Here is an 8,415-nt window from a genome sequence, read left to right as displayed (position 1 = left end):
TTTCTCATGTCTAATGTCCTTTGAGGACTTCCTTGACAACCTGCACCCCCATCAGTTCTCCAGCTTTCTTTCTTAGGTTTTTATCCTAGAACTTACCACCATTTGCCATAACAAGTATCTTACTACCTACCCTGCCTTCCCCAGCTAGAAGTAAGCCTCGGTGAACACATGGAGTTTTCTTTTGTTCACTGCTATAAACCCCATGCCAAGAATAGTGCCTGGTACATAATAAGTGTTTAAGCGTTGTTGAAGGTATGACCACATTTAAGTTCTTATTGCTCCTGGAGAATTCTGCATTGCTAAAAGAGAACTGAAGTTTAAAAAAAAGAAAGAAATAAATAAAAAAAGAAAAAACTTACTTCGAGAAACTTATTTAGAGTAAGTTTTCTTACTTACTTACTGAGAGTAAGTTTCTTAGAGATACTTTGTAACCTTTTATTTATTAACCGGGGGGGGGGGGTAGGTATTATTCTTTTATTATTCTCCATTCTTTTCTGTTTTATAAAGTATTTTATTTTTAAAATGACCAGGCTTCCAGTACCTTGAAAAGGTTATCTGTAGCACAAAACCTTGCACCTCTCCTGGCCCTAGTGCTTCTGTGGGAATTGGACTCGTGACACTGAGGGCACATGTCCTGGAGGTTTCCAGAAATGGCAGTTCTTTAGTTTTATGGTATGAATATTTTGCCGCTAGAAGAGGTAGGGGGATGGTCTGAGATACTGGAATCACCGACCACCTCTGCTCTCAGTCTCTTCAGGGGAAGATTTTGGTCAATCTTAAAGCTCCCTTAAGGGGGATTCTGGGCTGAAATGGATTGGCAGGCACCATGTGGAAAGTTGAGGCCAGTCTTGTCACAGACATGTGAGATGGGATGGTCACAGTCTTGCAAGGACTCCCCCCACCCCAGGGTGTGACAAGAGTTTGAGGGGAAAGACAATTTCAAGCCAAGGGAATGATGAGATGAGATAGTGTGAGATGTTGCTCATGCTGTTGGGGCCTCTGAACGGTTATCTGTAATTAGGGAGTCCATATTCCATCAAAACACTAATTAAGAGATATCCTTTATACAAATTTACTCATACAATATAGCAGTGCTAAAATGCAGGATTCATTTATGAGGATAAATGGGAAATCATGGCTACAATGAGAACAGTGAATCTTAACTTTTCTGTTTTTGTAGGTAAACTTAGTATTTTGGCAGCTAACAGAAGCCAGTCTGGGAAGTCTCCCTTTAAGTAGCCTACCCAGGACATCCAAGAATATATTAATTTTTATGGATTCTCTGAAAAAAAGTGAGAGTTAAACGGTTAAGTACTACTCACAGGCTGTCTCTGTATAATGTCAGTGTTCTTCTCTTAGCTTCTCCACATTAGTTAGATCTGTATTATTTTCCTCATTAGAATTGCTCAGTTTCCCTCACTTTGTCAAAACGTTTTTGACCATTGAAGCCTTTAGTCTCTTCAGTGCAGAATCACCATTTATTGTTGTACAGTTAAGCATCTGGGGATCAGACATGTATAAAGATTCTTTCTGTGCAGTGGTCAACATAAGTGTTATTTCTTGGTATTACTCCGATGAATGGATGTATTTTAGCCTGTGGGGCCTTTACAACGTAAGCTATTTTGTCCATTTGTTCCAAAGGTAGAAATAAATAGATCAAATATTCTGGTAATTTGTATCTGTGGTTTTATTCTTGTAGCATTTATTATTAAGTGTATAAATACAGGAGATGATCCTTTTCAATATGATTTTAAGACTGACATTGCTTGGTACCTCTTTTAACATAATCTCGTTAGAGACCATGTAGAGGTATTTCTGGTGACTTCACTTTTCGAAAAGCAGTTCTTACCTTTCAGGCATACATTTTACATGACATTAGATATTTGATAATCCCAGTTTATGAGGAGAAAATTCAAGTTGTTCCTCAGGTCATTTAGTAACAATTTCATGAGAGTTTATAAGGATTTTAGAAGTATAGATCACATTATCATTATCATGAGGAATAGTCTCTTACCTGAAAGGATCATGTATCGTCATGTTTTTTCTGTATTTTATGTTGGGCAACTTTAAAAAGCTTGCTGGCCAGGGAGAGTCTGCCTCTCTTAGAGATTGCCCAGAGCTGGTCCTGGAGTCCATCTTTCAAATGCAAACCAACTAGTCCCAGCCCCAACCCCAACCTCCTCTTCTTAACTCTCTCAGGGCAGTCCAGTACTTGGCTCTGACCTGTATCAACCAGACAACCCAAAATACCCCTTTGGCCCAGAGCTATAATGCTCCATGAGGGTGGGTCCCAAGCCATGTCTGAACTTCAGAGATAAAGCAAGATCCGGTCACCTGTTGAATCTCTTAAGTAGAATCCTTACCGTAAAAAAACTGGACAATTTCCCTGTCATTGGAGTTTAGTCTTTTTAATTTCCAGCACACAGCTGTAGTTGAGCTGGGATTGCTTCTCTGTCATGGGAGTAGATTGTCATGGGGGTAGATTGTCAAGGGGGTAAATCCTTTTTAGACATCAGATTAAACAGTGGTCATTGTAGTGTTATTAATGTGGCAAAATTTCTCAGGGCTTCACATGCTGCATAACTTTTTGAGATAGAAGAGATAAGTCAGTATCTACAACAAGCTTGATTTATGGCTCACTTTCTGTTTCAGCTATCTATTACTGCGTAACAAAAACACCCAAAACTTCCTGGCTTAAAATGATGGTTTCTTGTAGGCAGAGTGAGTGGATTCTCTGCTTCCCTTGGCATTAGCTAAAAAGTCTGGTTTGGCCGGCTAAATTCAGCCAGTGATGGGATAGGCCAGAAGGTCTAAGGAAACTTTGCTCATGTGTCTGGAATTATATGGGTCTTTCTCCTCATGGCTTGAGTTTCCTCCCAGCTTTGTAATTTCAGACGAGTTGAACTTTCTGCGTGAAGATTAGCTTCAAGAAGGAAAGTGGAAACTTCCATACTTCCTAAAGGTCTGGGACTTCTGCCATATGCTACTGAGTCAAAGCAAGTCATGAGGCCAGCGAAGATAGAGGATGATGAAAAAAAAAAAAGAGAGAGAGAGAGAAAGCAATATAGCTTTTTAGAATGGAATAAGAGAAGGAATTGATATTGTCTGATATTGTCTTTCTTTGACCACCATACTAACCGAAGATGGGCTATACTTCTAAATCAGCACAGGAACGTAAGAAGTGATAGAAGACTTGGGAGATGGATTCAGGGATTGGTGGGCTTTCAAATCAGGAATGTTGAAGGACTGACTGGCTGGCTTTCAGTTGTAAAGGTTTGGTCACTGGAGTGAGGATGTAGCTGACTTTCTGACTGTACAGAACATAGTCATAGTGAATGCTATTGCTGATCGCCCTTCAGAATTGTGGAGCTTTTGGGTTGGCTGGCCCTTGTAAGCACATGTGCTGATGAAAAACCCATCAGTTGATCTGGTGATCCGTTGTCTCTGATCCACTGACCCTTGTGGTTACTAATTCATGGATTAAAACTGTGGCCAAGAGGCAGGCAGTCTCTCTCCACCCTTCTAGACTTTGAAGGCCAGGAATATTTTATTCTCATCAGAGTATCTTTAAAGTCTTTTCATTAGTACAGACTTTATTTTTTTAAAATTATTTTTATTGGGGTACAGATGGCCCTTCTTTTCACGACATCTGTATCTTTGGGGTAAATACCCAGGAGTGCAATTGCAGGGTCGTAGGGAAGCTCTATTTTTAATTTCTTGAGGAATCTCCACACTGTTCTCCAAAGAGGCTGCACCAACTTGCATTCCCACCAACAGTGTAAGAGGGTTCCCCTTTCTCCACATCCTCTCCAACACATGTTGTTTCCTGTTTTGTTAATTTTGGCCATTCTAACTGGTGTAAGGTGATATCTCAATGTGGTTTTAATTTGAATCTCCCTGAGGGCTAATGATGATGAGCATTTTTTCATGTGTCTGATAGCCATTTGTATTTCTTGATTGGAGAAGTGTCTGTTCATATCTTCTGCCCATTTTTTGATGTGTTTGTCTGTTTCGTGTGGGTTGAGTTTGAGGAGTTCATTATAGATCCTGGATATCAACCTTTTGTCTGTACTGTCATTTGCAAATATCTTCTCCCATTCCGTGGGTTGCCTCTTTGTTTTTTTGACTGTTTCCTTTGCTGTGCAGAAGCTTTTGATTTTGATGAAGTCCCAGAAGTCTATTTTCGCTTTTGTTTCCTTTGCCTTTGGAGACGTATCTTGAAAGAAGTTGCTGTGGCTGATATCGAAGAGATTACTGCCTATGTTCTCCTCTAAGATTCTGATAGATTCCTGTCTCACGTTGAGGTCTTTTATCCATTTTGAGTTGATCTTTGTGTACGGTGTAAGAGAATGGTCGAGTTTCATTCTTCTACATATAGCTGTCCAGTTTTCCCAGCACCATTTATTGAAGAGACTGTCTTTTTTCCACTGTATATTTTTTCCTGTTTTGTCGAAGATTAATTGACCATAGAGTTGAGGGTCCATATCAGGGCTCTCTATTCTGTTCCACTGGTCTATGTGTCTGTTTTTATGCCAGTACCATGCTGTCTTGGTGATCACAGCTTTGTAATAAAGCTTGAAATCAGGTAAGGTGATGCCGCCAGCTTTATTTTTGTTTTTCAACGTTTCCTTAGCGATTCGGGGTCTCTTCTGATTCCATACAAATTTTTGGATTATTTGCTCCAGCTCTTTGAAGAATGCCGGTGGAATTTTGATCGGAATGGCATTAAAAGTATAGATTGCTCTAGGCAGTATAGACATTTTAACGATGTTTATTCTTCCGATCCAAGAGCATGGAATGGTCTTCCATCTTTTTGTGTCTTCTTCAATTTCTTTCATGAGTGTTCTATAGTTCCTCAAGTATAGATCCTTTACCTCTTTAGTTAGGTTTATTCCCAGGTATCTTATGGTTCTTGGTGCTATAGTAAATGGAATCGATTCTCTAATTTCCCTTTCTGTATTTTCATTGTTAGTGTATAAGAAAGCCACTGATTTCTGCACATTGACTTTGTATCCTGCCACGCTGCTGAATTGCTGTATGAGTTCTAGTAGTTTGGGGGTGGAGTCTTTTGGGTTTTCCATATAAAGAATCATGTCATCTGCGAAGAGAGAGAGTTTGACTTCTTCATTACCAATTTGGATACCTTTTATTTCTCTCTGTTGTCTGATTGCTGTTGCTAGGACTTCTAATACTATGTTGAACAAGAGTGGTGAAAGTGGGCATCCTTGTCTTGTTCCTGATCTCAACGGGAAGGCTGCAAGCTTTTTCCCATTGAGGATGATATTTGCTGTGGGTCTTTCATAGATAGATTTGATGAGGTTCAGGAATGTTCCCTCTATCCCTATACTTTGAAGCGTTTTAATCAGGAACGGATGTTGGATTTTGTCAAATGCTTTTTCTGCATCAATTGAGAGGACCATGTGGTTCTTCTCTCTTCTCCTATTAATTTGTTGTATCACATTGATTGATTTACGAATGTTGAACCATCCTTGTAGCCCAGGGATGAATCCCACCTGATCATGGTGGATACTCTTTTTAATGTGTTGTTGGATCCTGTTGGCTAGGATCTTGTTGAGAATCTTAGCATCCATATTCATCAGTGATATTGGTCTGAAATTCTCCTTTTTGGTATGGTCCTTGCCTGGTTTGGGGATCAGGGTAATGCTGGCTTCATAGAAAGAGTCTGGAAGTTTTCCTTCTGCTTCAATTTTTTGAAACAGCTTCAGGAGAATAGGTGTTATTTCTTCTTGGAAGGTTTGGTAGAATTCCCCAGGGAATCCGTCAGGTCCTGGGCTCTTGTTTTTTGGGAGATTTTTGATCACTGCTTCAATCTCGTTATTAGATATCGGTCTATTCAGGTTGTCGATTTCTTCCTGGTTCAATTTTGGTAGTTTATATTTTTCCAGGAATGCATCCATTTCATCAAGGTTGCTAAGCTTATTGGCATATAACTGTTCGTAGTAACTTCTGATGATTGTTTCTACTTCCTTGGTGTTAGTTGTGATCTCTCCCCTTTCATTCATAATTTTATGAATTTGGGATTTCTCTCTTTTCTTTTGGATTAGTGTAGCCAGTGGCTTATCGATCTTATTGATTCTTTCAAAAAACCAGCTTCTAGTTTCATTGATACGTTCTACTGTATCTCTGGTTTCTCCCTCATTGATCTCAGCTCTAATCTTGATGATTTCCCTTCTTATGTGTGGAGTTGGTTTGATTTGTTGTTGATCCTCCAGTTCTTTAAGGTGTAGAGACAGCTGGTGTGTTCTGGATTTTTCAATTTTTTTGAGCAAGGCTTGGATGGCTATATATTTTCCCCTTAGGACCGCCTTTGCTGTATCCCATAGGTTTTGGACCGAAGTGTCTTCATTCTCATTGGTTTCCATGAATTGTTTCAGTTCTTCTTTGATCTCCTGGTTGATCCAAGCATTCTTAAGCAAGGTGGTCTTTAGCTTCCAGGTGTTTGAGTTCCTTCGGAACTTTTCCTTGTGATTGAGCTCCAGTTTCAAAGCATTGTGATCTGAGAATATGCAGGGAATAATCTCAGTCTTTTGGTATCGGCTGAGTCCTGATTTGTGACCCAGTATGTGGTCTATTCTGGAGAAGGTTCCGTGTGCACTTGAGAAGAATGAGTATTCTGCTGTTTTAGGGTGGAATGTTCTGTATATATCTATGAGGTCCATCTGGTCCAATGTGTCGTTCAATGCTCTTGTTTCTTTATTGATTTTCTGCTTCGATGATCTGTCTAATTCTGAAAGAGGCGTGTTAAGATCACCTACGATTAGTGTATTCATATCAATATGACTCTTTATCTTGATTAACAGTTTTCTTAAGTAATTGGCTGCTCCCATATTGGGAGCATAGATATTTACAATTGTTAGATCATCTTGGTGGATAGTCCCTTTAAGGATTATGTAGTGTCCTTCTGTATCTCTGACTACAGTCTTTAGTTTGAAGTCTAATTTATCTGATATGAGAATCGCTACCCCAGCCTTCTTTTGAGTCCCATTGGCATGAAAGATGCTTCTCCACCCCTTCACTTTCAGTCTGCGTGTATCTTTAGGTTCAAAATGGGTCTCTTGTAGACAGCATATGGATGGGTCCTGTCGTTTTATCCAATCTGCAACCCTGTGCCGTTTTATGGGTGCATTGAGGCCATTCACATTGAGAGTGATTATTGATAGATACGTTTTTATTGACATCGAGTTACCTTTGAAGTCTTTCTTTCTGTAGACTGTCTCTATATTTCTGTTCAATGCTATTCTTGGGATTTTTCCTCTTTTATAGAACCCCCCCTTAATATTTCCTGCAGTATCGGCTTGGTGGTTGCATAGTCTTTTAAGTCTTGCCGGTCTTGGAAACTCTTTATCTCTCCATCCATTTTGAATGTCAGTCTTGCTGGATAAAGTATTCTTGGCTGCATGTTCTTCTCATTTAGTGCCCTGAATATATCTTGCCAGCCTCTTCTGGCTTGCCAGGTCTCTGTGGACAGGTCTGACGTTATTCTGATGGGCTTCCCTCTGTAAGTAAGGAGCCTCTTTGCCCTGGCAGCTTTCAAGAGATTATACCTACAATTATAATTTCTCAATGTTTATAGCAGCAATGGCCACAGTCGCCAAACTATGGAAAGAACCAAGATGCCCTTCAACGGATGAATGGATAAGGAAGATGTGGTCCATATACACTATGGAGTATTATGCCTCCATCAGAAAGGACGAATATCCAACTTTTGTAGCAACATGGACGGGACTGGAAGAGATTATGCTGAGTGAAATCAGTCAAGCAGAGAGAGTCAATTATCATATGGTTTCACTCATTTGTGGAGCATAACCAATAGCATGGAGGACAAGGGGTGTTAGAGAGTAGTAGGGAATTTGGGTAAATTGGAAGGGGAGGTGAACCATGAGAGACTATGGACTCTGAAAAACAGTCTGAGGGGTTTGAAGTGGCGGGGGGGGTGGGAGGTTGGGGTACCAGGTGGTGGGTATTATAGAGGGCACAGCTTGCATGGAGCACTGGGTGTGGTGAAAAAATAATGAATACTGTTTTTCTGAAAATAAATAAATTGGGAAAAAAAAAATAAAATAAAATTATTTTTATTAACATAATGTATTATTTGCCCCAGGGGTACAGGTCAATACAGACTTTTTTCTTAATGACAGGTTTGACAGAGTAATTAGATTTTCCTCAAAAAGCAGTAATTTTTTAATTAACATATAATGTATTATTTGTTTCAGGGCAAAAAGCAATACTTCTTCATTTTTGATTGAAAAGCCAAGGGAAATTAGGAAACATATTTGCTCTCACAGCAGATTGAAATAAAGAACTTCTCCAAAGGCATAGCTATAAGCAAGATGGCATGCTCACGTCAGTATTGGGTAGAGTATTGGTAACAGTATTTACTCTACTCTCTTTGAG

This window comes from Neovison vison, chromosome 2 (assembly GCF_020171115.1).
Source record: "Neovison vison isolate M4711 chromosome 2, ASM_NN_V1, whole genome shotgun sequence".
NCBI classification, from domain to species: domain Eukaryota; kingdom Metazoa; phylum Chordata; class Mammalia; order Carnivora; family Mustelidae; genus Neogale; species Neogale vison.
This window is presented reverse-complemented; position numbering follows the sequence as displayed.